The sequence below is a fragment of the Carettochelys insculpta genome, chromosome 1, assembly GCF_033958435.1.
Source record: "Carettochelys insculpta isolate YL-2023 chromosome 1, ASM3395843v1, whole genome shotgun sequence".
NCBI classification, from domain to species: domain Eukaryota; kingdom Metazoa; phylum Chordata; order Testudines; family Carettochelyidae; genus Carettochelys; species Carettochelys insculpta.
Genome location: NC_134137.1, coordinates 320,643,435 through 320,658,170, shown reverse-complemented (window position 1 = coordinate 320,658,170; position 14,736 = coordinate 320,643,435). Strand labels below are relative to the sequence as shown.

Here is a 14,736-nt window from a genome sequence, read left to right as displayed (position 1 = left end):
GCGCTTTTGGTCACGTGGGTGATCTGGTCTGCGCCAGTTCCTCAAAATGACCATCCTGGGTGCCTCTGAAAAACATAAAGCAGAACTCCAAAGCAGTGAGGAATGGGTGGGTAGTGGAGCACCCACGGGACACATCTCAAAGAACCATCGTTACCACACAAGTGAGTAACTTCTCTTTCTTCTTTGAGTGGTCCCCATGGGTGCTCCACAGTAGGTGACTACCTAGCAGTGACCCAAAAACATGGAGGTGGGTACTGGATTACATATGGCTTGCTCCTGAAAGGACTGCTGTTGGTAGGCATACATCCTCCTCCAGTAGCCGATGAAGCGCGTAGTGCTTGGCGAACATGTCATAGGACGACCGCGTTGCTGCTCTGCAAATGTCCTTCAAGGGGACTCCTCTGAAGAAGGCTGTTGAAGCCGCCATTGCTCTAGTGGAGTAGCCTTGGGAAGAACTGGTAAAGGGGTCTTAAGTAATGAGTAGCACATCTTTATGCAGGATGTGATAATATTTGAAATTCTTTGCAAGGATAATCCTTCTCCTTTTGATCTGCATGCAAGTGACACCAGCAGTCTATCCATCTTTCGGAAGGGTTTGGTTCTGTCTATATAGAAGGCCAGTGCCCTTCTCACATCAAGTGCATGAAGCCACACCTTCCTATTCGAGGTATGTGGCTTAGGATAGAAGGATGGTAGAATTATCGCCTCATTAATATAGAACTCTTTGGAGGAGATCTTTGGAAGGAATGCAGGACGTAAACATAGCATTATTGCATCTTTGGAGAAAGTTGTATAGGGCGGGGTCGTCATTACCGCAGCCAGATCGCTTACTCTACTGGCAGATGCGATAGCAAGAAGAAACGTCGTTTTTAAGGCAAGTAGGCAAAGCAAAAAACAGTAGCTAGCGGTTCAAAGGGTGGCCTAGACAGCATGCCCAGAACCAGATCTAAGCTCCATGAGGATGCTATTGGCTTGCGAGGAGGGTATAAATTTGTGAGGCCCTTCAGGAATCGTGCTGTAATAGGATGGGCGAAGATAGTTGATTCGTCTACTGTGTGCCAGAAGGCCAAAATAGCTACCAGGCGGACCTTTAGTGATGGCAGGGAGAGCCCCCCCTTGTTTTAGATGCAGTAGATAATCCAACGTCATGGGAACTGGGACCTCTAGGGGGTTCAATGGCTTGGATAAGCATCAGGAAGTAAAGTGCTTCCACTTGTACACATAAGTCTTCCAGGTGGAGGCCCATTGGCTACATTCTAGGACCTCTTTAACCCTTTCTGAACATAAAGTCTCTAAGGCGCTGAGCGAAGGATTAGCCATGCTTTGTGGCGTAATGTTTGAGGTTGAGGGTGCCTCAGGGCTTCCCTGTTCTGTGTGAGGAGATCCAGAACAATCGGGAGGGGGAGTGGTTGGCAGCACGACATACATTGTAGCAGTGTTGACGGTCCCATGCTGCAGCTATAATTATCACGTGTGCCCTCTCCATCCTTGCCTTTTTCAGGACCTTGTGGATGAGTACTGGAGGAGGAAATGCATAAAGTAAGGGGCTCTTCCATGACAGAAGGAAAGCATCCCCTAATGAGCCTGGACCTATGCCCGTTCTGGAACAAAATCAAGGGCATTTCTTGTTGTTGGAGGTCGCAAACAGGTCTATTTGCGGAAACCCCCATGTGTTGCAGATACATGGAAGCAGATCGGGACGGATCTCCCATTCATGATTGAGAGCAAGGTGCCCGCTCAGCCAGTTGGCCTGCATGTTGCTGGTGCCTGGTAAGTATGAGACTCTCAGGATTATGTCGTTTGCAATGCACCAGTTCTACAGGTGGACAGCCTCTGCACACAATGTGCGAGATTTGGCTCCACCCTGTCGATTGATATAATAGATCGTGGAAATGTTAGTATTGACACCGACTACTTTGTGTCATAGGTATTGTAGAAAGTGCTTGCATGCATTGAACATTGCCCTTAGTTCCTGCATATTTATGTGCATTGCCCTCTCTTTGTGGGACCATCGCCCTTGCACTGATCTGTTTCCCATTTGTGCTCCCCATCCTATGGTGGAGGAAGCTGTTGTAAGAAAAAACCATGGTTTGCGGTGGGTGAAAGAGGACCGTGATAGCAGATTGTTGGGGTCCACCCACCATCTCAGTGACTTTTGCACCGCTGTTGTGGGTGACACCTTCTTGTGAGTGGTATGTTTCATTGGTACATGCACGGTCGCCAGCCAGCACTGGAGGCAATGAAAGTGCAGCCTGGAATTCTGTACCACAAATGTGGTGGCGGTCATGTGTCCCCGAAGCTGCAGGCAAGTTAATACTTGTACTGTAGGGCTGCCTACCAGCACCTGAATCAGAGACGTGATAGCATGATACAGTCTCACCGTGATGGAATCGAGGCGCGCTCCTATGAACTCTACGTCCTGCGTAGGTTCCATCGTCAACTTCTGGAAGTTGATAATGAGGCCCAAGGAGTGGAACGTCTTTACAATAATGTCTATCATGCATAAGACATCTACTTGCAAGGCGCCTTTTAGAAGGCAGTCGTCCAGGTATGGGAAGATGAAGATATCTTGACGACGCAGGTAAGCTGACACTACTGAGAGTGACTTTGTAAAGACTCCGGGCACTGAAGACAGGCCGAAGGGCAGAACTTTGTATTGGAAATGTTCTGTGCCCCCAGTGAAATGGAGGAAATGCCTGTGTGCAGGATGAATGGTTAAGTGGAAGCACACATCTTGTAAGTTGAGGGCTGCGAACCAATCCCCATCGCCCAGTGCTGTGACTATGGAAGTAATAGTAACCATCTTGAAACGCTGCTTGCAGAGGTAATGATTGAGAACCTGTAAGTCTAGTATTGGTCTCCAGCCCCCTGTCTTCTTGTCCATGAGGAAGTAATGTGAATAGAAACTCTTCCTCTGGTACTTGTCTGGGACTCTCTCCACCGCTCCTATGGAGATGAGGTGTTGACCTCTTGTTTTAACAGGTCTCGTGACAGGGGTCCCTGAAGAGGGACTGGGTGGGGGGTTTTGTTGTTGGAAGTACGTGGAATGGGATGGTGTATCCTGCAGCAATGATTTCCTGTACCCATTAGTCTGTGGTGATATTTTCCCACTGATGGTATAATGGTCTGAGGCAGTGGTGACATAGGGGATGAGGTGACTGTTGTCACTGAGTGATGGGTGTGGTGTCGCAGTCCTCGACGTAGTAGTCAAACTTGCTGCCTGGCTGCCTGTGGTGCAGGGTTACAGCCTTGCTGGGTACGTTGACTATGCGGTCTTTGATGTTGTTGGCACCCCGGGTCATAACCCTGCTGGTACTGTGGGCGCTAAGGTTGGAAGGCATAGTGTCGCTGGTACGGGTAATACCTCTTCCTCCTGTAAGGAGGAGTGTACATACCCAGTGTTCTTAATGTGGTTCTCAAGTCCTTGCTGGAGTGGAGGACCGCGTCTGTGAGTTTTAATCTATCAAAAGGAAGGTCCTCAACTTTTGTTTGTAATTCCTTAGGGACACCGGATGTCTGCAGCCAGGATACTCGTTGCGTCACCATTGCAGTGGCAGTGGAATGTGCTGCTGTGTCTGCCACGTCCAGTGCAATTTGGACTCCTGTACGTCAGGCCACGTAACCTTCCTGGACGATAGCCTTTAGGATTGGCTTCTTTTCATCTGGGAGATAGTTCATGAGTGATATCAGTTTTGTATAATTATCACAATTATGGTTGGAGCAGTGTGCAGCATAGTTAGCCATAGGCAGCAGCAGGGTGGAGGATGAATATACCTCCCTCCCAAATAAATCCAGTCTCTTTGCATCCTTATATCACTGTAGATTTGTATTGTGGTGCCCTTGACCTCTGCTGGGAGGATTCCACGACAAGGGAATTTGGTTGGGGGTGGTTAAATAAAAACTCCTTTCCTTTTGACAGCACAAAGTACTTTTTGTCTGCCCTCTGATTGGTTGGCGGAATAGAAGCTGGAGTTTGCCAGATGTTTGTAGCAGCCTCTGTGATGCCCTCATCCAGTGGGATGGCTATCTTTGATGACAAAAGTCGTCTCAGATTTTTGAGGAGTTTGCGCTGTCTCTCTTGTACCTCTGCCACCAGTATATCCTGAGACTACGCAACCCTTCTGAACAGTTCCTGAAGCTTGGACTGATCGCTTTGCCAGATAACTGAACCAACAACTGTTGGCCACGTGTGCTACGTTCACAAGCGAGTGAACTGTAGGCACGCCCCAATCGGGGTTGAATATATTTATTATATTATATAATAATAAATATACAACGTTATATATTAAATATATAATATAAAATATATTATATATTATATATATATATATATTTAATATCTCTATAATTATAAATATAATTTTTATAAATATATTCATCTCCGATTGGGGCGTGCTTACAGTTCACTCGCTCGTGAATGTAGCGCACATAGACAACAGTTGTTGGTCCAGTTATCTGGGAAAGCGATCAATCCAACTGATCTACATATATTCCTTTCCCACAACCAATGTGAACCTGTGGAGATACGGTATTGTCCTTGACTATGATGAAGGCGTCCCAGGTTCAAATCACGTTACAGACAGCAGTTTACACATGTCTGACAAGTCCTAATAAGAATGAAACCGGTCACATGCTAACGTGGTTTCACTGGAACCTTATTCTAATAGTTCCTGAAACTGTCTAAGGTCATCCGGAGGGGATATATCTCGTGGGACGACCACCTCCTCTAGAGAGGATGAAGAAGTATCTGTCTGATATGCCTCTCTCTGTTCCTCAGATACTTCCTGCATTAGCTCCCCTAGGTGCCCCAATGGGGGATCGGCAATGGTTCTGGATCCTCTCTTGGAGAGGACAGATGATGCCTCCTTGGAGGAGGAGATGAGGATTGTCTATATGAGGGGCATGGATGCGGGGATCTATCCCTGGACCCTGAGTAATGTCGGTGCTGGTGATAGTCCTCCTGATAGTGATGAGCCTGATGATGAGGATCTGGAACATGAGTGTTGCCTGTATCTATGATGGTGGAAGGAATGAGAGCGTCTAGATGATATAGACGGGGGTGGGGATACCCTGTAGGGGCATCCTTGTAGCTGATGCGAATGTCAGGTGAAAGGTGCCTGAGCCAGGGAGAGGGGGGCTGCAGAAATGGAGACGGTGGCCTAAGGAAAGGCAATGGTAGTGTCAAGGGTCTTTCCGGGATGTATGATTCTGGAGGAGAGCTCGGAGACAGAGGGGATGGTATAATGAAGAGGTCTGGGGAGGGATTTCGGTGCCATGTCTTAGAACATGCTTTTCCCAGTGCCGATACAGATGGTGCCATGCTCGGTGCCGAAGGTTTCGGCGTGGGTATCGGTGCCACTGGTTCCACAGCCTGCGGTTCTGCACAACCAGAGGTGTTCGGCACTGCAAGTCCCTGTTCCGGGGCCTCCAGTTCCGATGCTCTCGGTGCCGTAGTCTCCAGCACCTGCCACTTACAAGCCTGCAGAATCTTCAGTGCTGCGTCTTTGGAACTCTGAGACCCTGGGCAACGTTCCCTGGGCCTAGCATCTCCTTTAGATATAGATGTGTCCCGGCTCTGTGCCTCACTCGTACTGCTTGTGGATAGTACAGGCAAGGATTGAGTAGGAGACAATTTCTTTCTCTTATGACCCATGGAGGTCAGAGAAGTCGCCTTCTGCTTTTGAGGTGCTGATGGGCCTTCTGAGGGAGTCAGCTCGGTTGTTTCAGGCTGAAGAGCCTTATCATCTTTAGCCTCATTTCTCTGTCCTTCCTCGCCCTTGCAGTGAGTTTAGAGCAATGAGGACACTTTTGAGGCACATGGGCCTCGCCCAGACAGCAAATATATTTGCTGTGACCATCAGAGGCTGGCATAGCCTCACAGCCTGACTCGCACTACTAGAAGCCTGACAGAGACATTTCTTTTATTTATTTATTTATTTATTTATTTAGACTGATTTAATGTAGCTTAACTTTAACGAGGTACTTAACAGGTACTGAGAACAACAAAACAGTCTGTAGATAAGTGTTAACAGGACTATGCCAAAGATAAGAAAACAAAGATAAGAGCTTTCTCTGCTGCTCTCTTCTTACTTCTTTTTTTTTTTTTAAGTAAAAACTCTATATCGTAAAAGATTTTAAGGAGCAGTTCTTAAAAACTAGCAGCCAGTAAAACAAATAAAGGGTTTTATCTTTTCAGATGTTGGAGACAAAGCAAAGTCGGTCTGCAGCCGCTGGCAGTTGAGAGGGACTGGCGCCGACCGGATCGAGCACATGACCAAAATTGTGCGAAGGGCCAGTGCGTTACTACACATGCACGATGCAACGAGATACAGCTTGGAAATCTCCGATCTGCAGCGCTGGGGCGAGCCTGACACCTACTGTGGAGCACCCATGGGGACCACTCGAAGAACTTCAAAAGTATGTACAGTAAACCTTCGAAATGCATGATTTTGAATCGTGCTTAACTTGCAGTAACGTGAGTTAAGGGCAACTCAAAATCCCCTCCCCACCCCCCAGCCCCAGTTCAAACCTCCTCCCTCAGCCCCACTCACCACCCATGCACAGCTCCAGCTCACCACCCCTCACATGCAGCTCCAGCTCAGTCTCCCTTCCCAGTTCAACCCCCCCCACAGCTCAGCTCACCACCCTGCATGTGGCTGTAGTTCAGCCCCATTCCCACCCTGGTTCAAACGCCTCCACCCCGCACTCCCATGTGCAGCTCCAGCTCATCTCTACCCCTGCACTCTTGCAGCACTAATCCACCCATGGCTTAACCCTCCCCAACTGCCCCTCCCCAACCCCAATACTTACCTTTCTAAAGGAGCTCCAAGTGCACCTGCTGCTTCCCCAGCTGCAGAATGTGCGTTCCACCAGGGGAAAAAGCCACCCCAACTTACAAAAAAACGTCCAGTTACGTGACAGTGCGTGCGAATGGAACCCTCACGTAAATCAAGACGCTATAGTATTTTGTAGTTAGCCTAGATCCTTGGTTCAGTAAAACGAGCAGAATTGAAGTATGGGGCAGTCCTTAGGTGACTGGACTGAAAGCTTGCCTTTGTCTTTACACATAGCATGGCATATCTCAAAAAACTTATTACAAATAATTTGTTTACGCAGTGCTGCTCACAGAAGAACACCATTGCCTTGAAAATTATAGAAAAGGATTATAATTTGTCACAGATTTTAAAAGCAAGATTGACAGATAATACATGGATATAATGTCTTTCCTTTTCTCAAGGATATTGAGAACCTCACAGACTGTCAAAATCTGTCAGACAAAGACTCCAAGACATTTTTGTTACTGTCTTCTGAAAGGGCAATAATTCTAACAGAATCCCTGAAACTGCAGTTGTCTGGATTGTTTAAATGTCATAACACTAGAGAAGGGTTTAATTCATCTGAAAAGTTTGTGTATTTGGAAAAACAAAACCCAACATAAACAGCTCTACTGTATTGAAAGCATGAACCAGCTCTAGTGCTATTTTTAATTTATGCATTTCAAAAAGTACCTCTCTTGAAAGTGGCACTTCTGGCATTAATATCACCACAGCAAGAAGCAAAAAGTATTTGATGGTGTGGCATCATTCACTGAAATATTTTAGAACTGCCAGTTCTTTCTCAAATAACACCATTCAAAATGGTGATCTCAGAACCTTCCTCCTCAGAAGCAGGTGAGTTATTTGAGAGGAAACTGGAAGCAGCTGTGTGGCTTGTGTGCTTTCAGCTACGGACAGGATTTCTTCACAGTGACATAGCCTTGCCTAGATTTCCAATACAGTACGTTGTGGTAGGATGTCAAACCACCAAGATACAAGTAATACTTTAAAATACAGAACTAAAGATAATTTGCTTGCAAGCTGAAATTCGATTCAGTTTTCTGTTTATAGATATGGTTGCTACTCTTGCAAAAATTTCCTCTGTGAAGTTTACTAAAGCCATCAGAATTCCGAGCTTGAGTTTCACATCAATTGTCTCCTATACAAAAAGATGAGATGTGCTACATGTTTCTCCTTTGCCCATAGCTTTTGATGTTCTCTAAAAGAAAGAGTAATGTAACCAGTAAGAATCCAAGGATATACATAATAAAACAATGATTTTGAAATTGCATGTATGAAATATTCACTTGAAAGGCATAGTCTTCTGAAAAAGAATAACTGAGGGAGAACACAATAATGAAATTTGGAAAGCGATGCTATAATGTGGGACAGCAGGGTAGACTACTATTTGCCTGTGGCACATAATCTAGTATCCCAAGGACTGTACTATCTTGGACTCATTTCAGTTGTAGGGTTGAGTGTGCGGGTCCTGGGTGGTACAGGTAGCTTGTGATATACAGGTCAGAACAAGTGATCTGGTAGTCCTTTCTGGCTATAAGCTCTATGGTTACGGTATTGGTTCTCAGCCTTTGCCAGATTGTGACCTCGTGTTACAACAGGAAAAAAATTCAGGATTCTTTGCTCCATAATTTTTGGGATACCACCTCTTATCCAGCAATAAAGAAAGAGAGGATGGTTATGACCCCCTCAAGTTTGGTTGCAACCCTCCACCAAATTACGAAACTATGGTCTGCAGATGTAAACAAAAAGACTTTAACTAAAGAATCATCAAGTTCTATTTCTGACTCTCTCACTGACTTACGACTTACCTTCAGGCAACTCACTTAAAAATACAGCAAAAAAGAAAGACAGGTTTTAATACAGATTAATTCTGAGCCCTCAGCAATCTATCTATAAGGAACATTCAGCACAGAAAGACATTTTCACTTTTTCTCATTATTGTTTTCTATGAAATCCTCTTAATATTTCCTGTTTTCCTGAAGAGATCCCAGAATGCACTGTTATAAATCTCTGAAATCTCATTTCAAACCATAGATTCCATAATAAGTATAAAATTACAGAATAATAAATTGTAGAATACCACCAATAAACCAGGAACCAAATACCAAAATGATTCACAAACAGGAACAAAGAACTTTTAACTCTTAATTTGGTGCTACATGTGCTGACAGACTCTTTAGTGAGGCTCTGACTGCACAGAAATCTGTTCTTAATTCAAGTTTATTGTCTTTTTGTAGTGCAGCTGTAACTTTTTTCTATCAGTTTCCTCATATGTAACATAGGAAAAATAATGTTTACATGTTGCTCTCAGAGATAGTGTGAGAGTTAATCGGAAAATCTTGTAAAACATTTTGAAAATGAAAAGATAATTACAAAGCTGTTCAAATGCCTTGTATTGGATTTAGATAACAGCAGTAGCTCTCAACCTTTTCACAAGTGCAGACCCCCAATCACACTCCAAACCATTTGAGGATCACCATCAAAACCAATTCTATTTTTATGATCATTTTCATTAATCTTTTTTTTTTTCCCACAGATCCCCTGCAATAACCTCACAGACCTCCAGGGGTCCGCAGCCCCCAGATTGGGAACTACTGGATTACAGCAATACAAGATGTTCAAGAAAATGTCGCTGTAGCACGTCCCGCGGCGCCCAGCCCCTTGGTCTAGGGCGGGCGGCAACAAAAGAGGGGGCAGTCAGCGGCTCACCACTACCACCGTACAGGCCCCAGCCCTCAGTCCAGGGCGGGGCGGCAGTTCACAAGAGTTGTATAGTTCTGGGCCCAGCCCTCAGTCCAGGGCGGGGCAGCAGTTCACAAGAGTTGTATAGTTCTGGGCCCAGCCCTCAGTCCAGGGCGGGGCAGCAGTTCACAAGGGTTGTATAGTTCTGGGCCCAGCCCTCAGTCCAGGGCGGGCAGCAGTTCACAAGAGTTAAGCACCGGCCCAGCCCTCAGTTTGGGGCGGGGCAGCAACACAAGGGTTTACAGACAGGCTCAGCGGGGGCTGGCCCTGTCAGGGAGGGGGGTAGGGGGTCGCAGGCCCTCCCACTCCACTGCGACCCGGCCCGGGGCCCTGGGGGTCGCTCACATGCAACCCCGGCAGTGGGGATCCAGACCGCAACACACTGCCATTGGTTCGTGAGCGACGTTCCCCGGGCCACTTCCTACCTCACCCTCTGTTGGCGGCAGGTTCCAGCCCATCTGGTCGAGGGGTCCTCCTAGGTCGGTCTCCTCTGGGTCATCCACCTTTGGGGGCTCCGGCCAATCGTCCATAACAACGTCGTTAGGGTAGTCGGGCGGCGGTAATACCGGAGACCCTAGGCGGTCCTGGGTCTGAGTGCTGTAAGGATCCGCCGGGACTCTGGGGCAACCCGCTCCCGGGGCCTCTTCCAAGGCGGGGGGTCTCCGCCGGCAGGAAGGCCCTGGTAGGTCCGGGAAGTCCGGGTAGTCTCCTTGGGGCATACGGACCCGGGATTGCGTGGAGCCTCTGGGGGCCTGCTCCTCCGGCCTGGCCGGGCGGCCGCAGGCCCTCTCCCTTCGGCCCCGAGGAGCTCGTGCAGGCACGTCCTCCCTGCCCGGAGGCCCAGCCCCGAATGGTTCCTGGGTCCCGCCTTTGGCTCTTCTAGCCCCTGGCCCCGCCCTCTGAGGGGCAGGCCTCTGGTCTCCTGACTCTGGCCCCGCCCACCAGGGCCTCTGCATAACTTCCCCTGCCTCCGGGTCTGCAGGAGGCCATACTGACTCACTACAGTCGCTTTAGCTTTTCATTTAGATTTAGAATATTTAAATCTTTCCACACCACAGGTGGTTGGACTAGATGACCCAACAGTAGGGTTGACAACTTTCTAATTGTACAATACGGAGCCCTGTGCCATGACCCTTCTCTGGGGTCCCACACATCATTCCATGCCCTCCTCTCTCTGTGGCTCTCTCTTGCCTCGGCCCCTCCCCACACATACATACTCAATTTCACCAGGATGGGGCAGGGTTTTCCTCTTATGAGAAGAAAGGGAACTGGCAAGGATCTAAAATGGAAGTCTAGAATCAGGGAGCCACCTCTTTATATGGCCTGCTCCTCCTCCTTTGTGCATTAATGTAGAAAATAGGATTAGGTAATAAGGCACAAATCATCCTCCATGTTCAATGACATCCAGCAGAAGGATTCTGAGAAGCATGTGGGATGGCAAGTCTTCTGCACTTCTGCTCAGGGGCTCATGGGGTCTGGCCCTTGGCTACCCACAGATTCCAGGATGCCATTCAATCTTCAGAATCTTCCTTATCCCATCCACATCAAAAGTGGTTTGCAATCCTGGTGAGAAAACATACTGGTTCCAACCACCCTGTGATATGTAATGGTTCAGGTGAGTGTTCCTTTCACATGCTTTTGCACGGGAAGTGTTTGAGTAAAATCAAAACTGCTTAGTAGACCTGCATCACTTTACATCCATGGTCCATGGCTCCCAATGAAGTGATTGCTGGGATGCAGTGAAGTTCTCTCATTCAAGTTTAGTGAGAAAATCAGGCCCTAAGTCTGAATCAGTCCTTTTTTGGTTATTACTTACTTTTGTCTTACAATTGGTAAAAGTTTGCGCGTATGGCACAAATGACCTTTTTGCAAAAATAAATAAATAACTTTTTAAAAACTGAATCACAAAGGTTAATTGAGGGCATGTCTCATTTTGACCATGGTTTTAACTTTATAACAATGATAGGTTCACTTATGTAGTCTTTCAACCACTACAACAGACCCACAAAAAAATGAATGAAGCATCATAAAGCAGCAATCACTATCATTTGAAATATACGTTAGTAGAAATGCCTAAAAGCAATCTGAGCACAATTAGAAATTGAGTAATCTCATGGTATCCGGCAGGTTCATACTATAATATGACAATGAGGCCAACAGCTGTCAAGTATGGGTTTTATTTCAGTTATCCTAATGTCAGATAAAGCAAGGACAGGTTTTTACACATACTACTGTTCCTCTTTTATGAAGGTGAAAAATTATACTTACCACTTGCATTAATTTACATCTTCAATTTAAAAAAACTAACCGAACCAAAATCTCTGGTCTAGCCAGAGGAAAGCAGTTAGATGATAAGACAAAGCAGACCAACAAAACACCCCAAAACACTACCAACTAAGCTTTTCCCTCTTCATGGTGAAGAAGATAAAACAAAGATGCTTGACTTACATATTGTGGGCCCTGCCTATGTTTCTTACCTACACAAAACTCTCACTACTGGGCATTAAAGAGCCAGTAATTGTGGGTTTTGATTTATGCATGAGAGCGTCTTTGTAATGCACCGGAGACTCATATGCCAGACAGACACAGACACAGACACCGCCCCCCCCCCCATATTTTTAGTTCCTTCCCCAGATGATACTCATTTTTTCCCTACGACTTAATTTTAAAATGTTACTGCTGCAATCTACCAGCAGGATTATTAATCAATGCTGCATTTAAAAATAAATACTGAGCCTGGTTTATTAATAACCAGCATTCCTGCCAGGGAATTACAGGGGACTGCAACCCTTGTAACCAAAAGATAAAATCAGCCTCTTAACCTTTCATTCAAAATGAACACCTCCCAAAATTAAAATGCAAATACGCACATTCCAACTGTCCCTGCCCATACAGGGAAGTCTCTGCATTTAGGGGAATATTCGGCTTATGTTTCTTCTCCAAAATCTCCCCTCGCCCAGTGAATATCCATGGTGATTTTACGCAATGCTCCTTTTCACAGCTTTCAGCCATAGGTGCTGCAACTAGGGGAGCCGCAGCACCCCCCGGCTTGAAGTGGTTCCCATTGGATAAAGGGTTTGCACCGGTTCTCGGCACCCCCGCTACAAAAGCGGTCCCAGCGCCCCTGCTTTCCTACATGGGCGGGAGGACCATACGCTGAAAGCCATTTTGGGGGCCGCCTTTGTGCAGTGACTGTGAGGGGGAGGGGGGAAGAATGTCATCCCCCCACCTATCCCCCCGCCCCATTGTTCTGTTCCTCCCCGAGCGGCAGCCCGGCGCGCGGGCGGGAAGCGGGGTGACTGCGAAATGCGCGCGCGCCGCCTTCCCGCCCAGTGCGCGGCGAGCAGGGAAACGTGCCGCTGCCTGCCGCCCCCAGCACCACGCGGCGCGGCCGCTCCATCCCCGGGCTGGCCCGCGCCCCCCAGAAAGAGCCGGGCACCTCACGCGGCGGGAGGGGGCCTCCCCGCTCCGCCGTGCCGCCGCCAACCTCACCTCCCCGGCCGGCCTGGCTTCTCCGGCCAGGTGTCCCCGCCGCTCCGCCGGCGTCCTTGCTGGAAGGCGCTGGCCCCCTCGCGCAGGCGGAGAAGGCCCCGCGGTTGTGTCCCGGTGGGGGACAGAGCCGGGCGGAGCGGGAGATGCTCAGATGCGACCTTCAGCGTGCACTAGAGCAAGCGCTGCTGCGGCTCCTCCTCCTCCTTCTCCCTGGGCTCGCAGGAAGGGCTGGCCGGCTCGCATCTGCGCCGTGAGCTGCGCGCTACTTGATCCCTCCCACGCGCCCTGCCCGCGCCTGGTGCCCGCTGCAGGGGCTCAGCGGCGGGCCCGAGGCCAGAGCATCTCCCGGCCCGGGGGGCGCCACGCGGAGAGGTGCGGACGGGCGCGGGGAGGGGTGCCGCTCTCGTGTCGGGGCGCTCCCAGAGGACCAGCAGGTCTTGGATGCAGAGCGAGGCGACCCCCGGCGCCGGGCGGGGGCAGGGCGGCACGGGTGGATTGAACTACATTGTAGGATGGCGGTGGTGAAGGAGCAGCAGCCAGACCTCGGCGCGAAAACCGGCAGCCTTCGACTGTAGCTGTAAGGAGGGAGTAAAGGGGCTGGATCTGGGCTTGCCGGGTCCCCCGGCGGCCTCCGTGGCTGAGGCCAGCAGAGCTAAAGGAAATCTCCATGCTTCCATCAGGGCTTGTGTCTGTTTCTAGAAAATGCAAGAGGGCGGTTAATAATAACCTGTAATACTGCTCATATCTAAATGTGCCTCATAATTTCTAATACAGGTAAGAGGGAGAGCATGTAATCTGTGTCTGTCAGCTGGTTTCATTCTCAGATCTTCAGTAGGTACTTTTTGCAAATGTCTTGACAGAAAATAATTCTTCCCTGTGGTTGTGTCTGCATTACATCCCTGTGTTGAAAGAAATAAAAATAGGAAAAAGGGTCCTTTTGGGAGAAAAAAAACCATTTTTTCGAAAGTAGCACATCTACACTGCTTTTTCTTTTTAGCTGCGTATACACGTGCAAAAACCTTCAAAAACAGAGGCCCTTTTTTGAAAAAGCAGGCAGAGCGTCTACACGTACAAACCCGTCTTTTGAAAGAAAATTGAAAGAACGGGGCTCCGAAATTGAAATCCGAACCGCGATCCTGTATCAGGAAGATCGCTCCCTTTTGAAATAATAAATCCAAAGAGTACACGTGTAGATGCTCCACAGCCCACTCTTTCGAAAGATAGGTCCGCCATGGCGCCGATCAGCTGGAGCGCGAGGCCGCTCCAGCCAGCAGCAGCAGGACTCTGTGGTACCTGCTTTCGGCTGCCTTAAAGCCCCACGCACACAGGAAATCCGTGGCAGGAAGCTGAGAGCGTGCTCGGAGCAGGCTGTACACGTACTCCAGCCACACGCTTGAGCACCATCATGGCCAGCAGCCAGCCCCCCTGCGAGCCCCACGGCCTCCCCACTGAGCCCTCCACAGCCTCCCGGGGGAGAGAAAAAAATGAGCCCCCTCCTGGATGGAGCGGGAGCTGCGGGACCTCCTCGGCCTCTGGCAGGACAAGGAGGTCCTCCGGCACATGGGGGGGGGAGCGGCAGAATGCTGCGGCCTTTGCCCTCCTGGCCACAGGCCTCCAGGCCCGGGGCCACCTGGAGCATACCTCGGAGCAGGTACGCTCCAAAGTT

The 14,736-nt window shown here is 48.7% G+C and overlaps 1 protein-coding gene across 1 annotated transcript in view; it reads right to left on the bottom strand.

The window, feature by feature from the left end:
• The window catches only part of SLC38A1 (solute carrier family 38 member 1), a 58,734-nt gene extending 45,567 nt beyond the window's left edge, over positions 1 to 13,167 (bottom strand). Inside the window, exon 1 of the mRNA XM_074984067.1 lies at positions 13,071 to 13,167. The gene's annotated coding sequence lies outside the window, so the exon portion shown is untranslated. The remainder of the gene's footprint in view (positions 1 to 13,070) is intronic.
• Between the last annotated feature and the right edge of the window lie 1,569 nt (positions 13,168 to 14,736).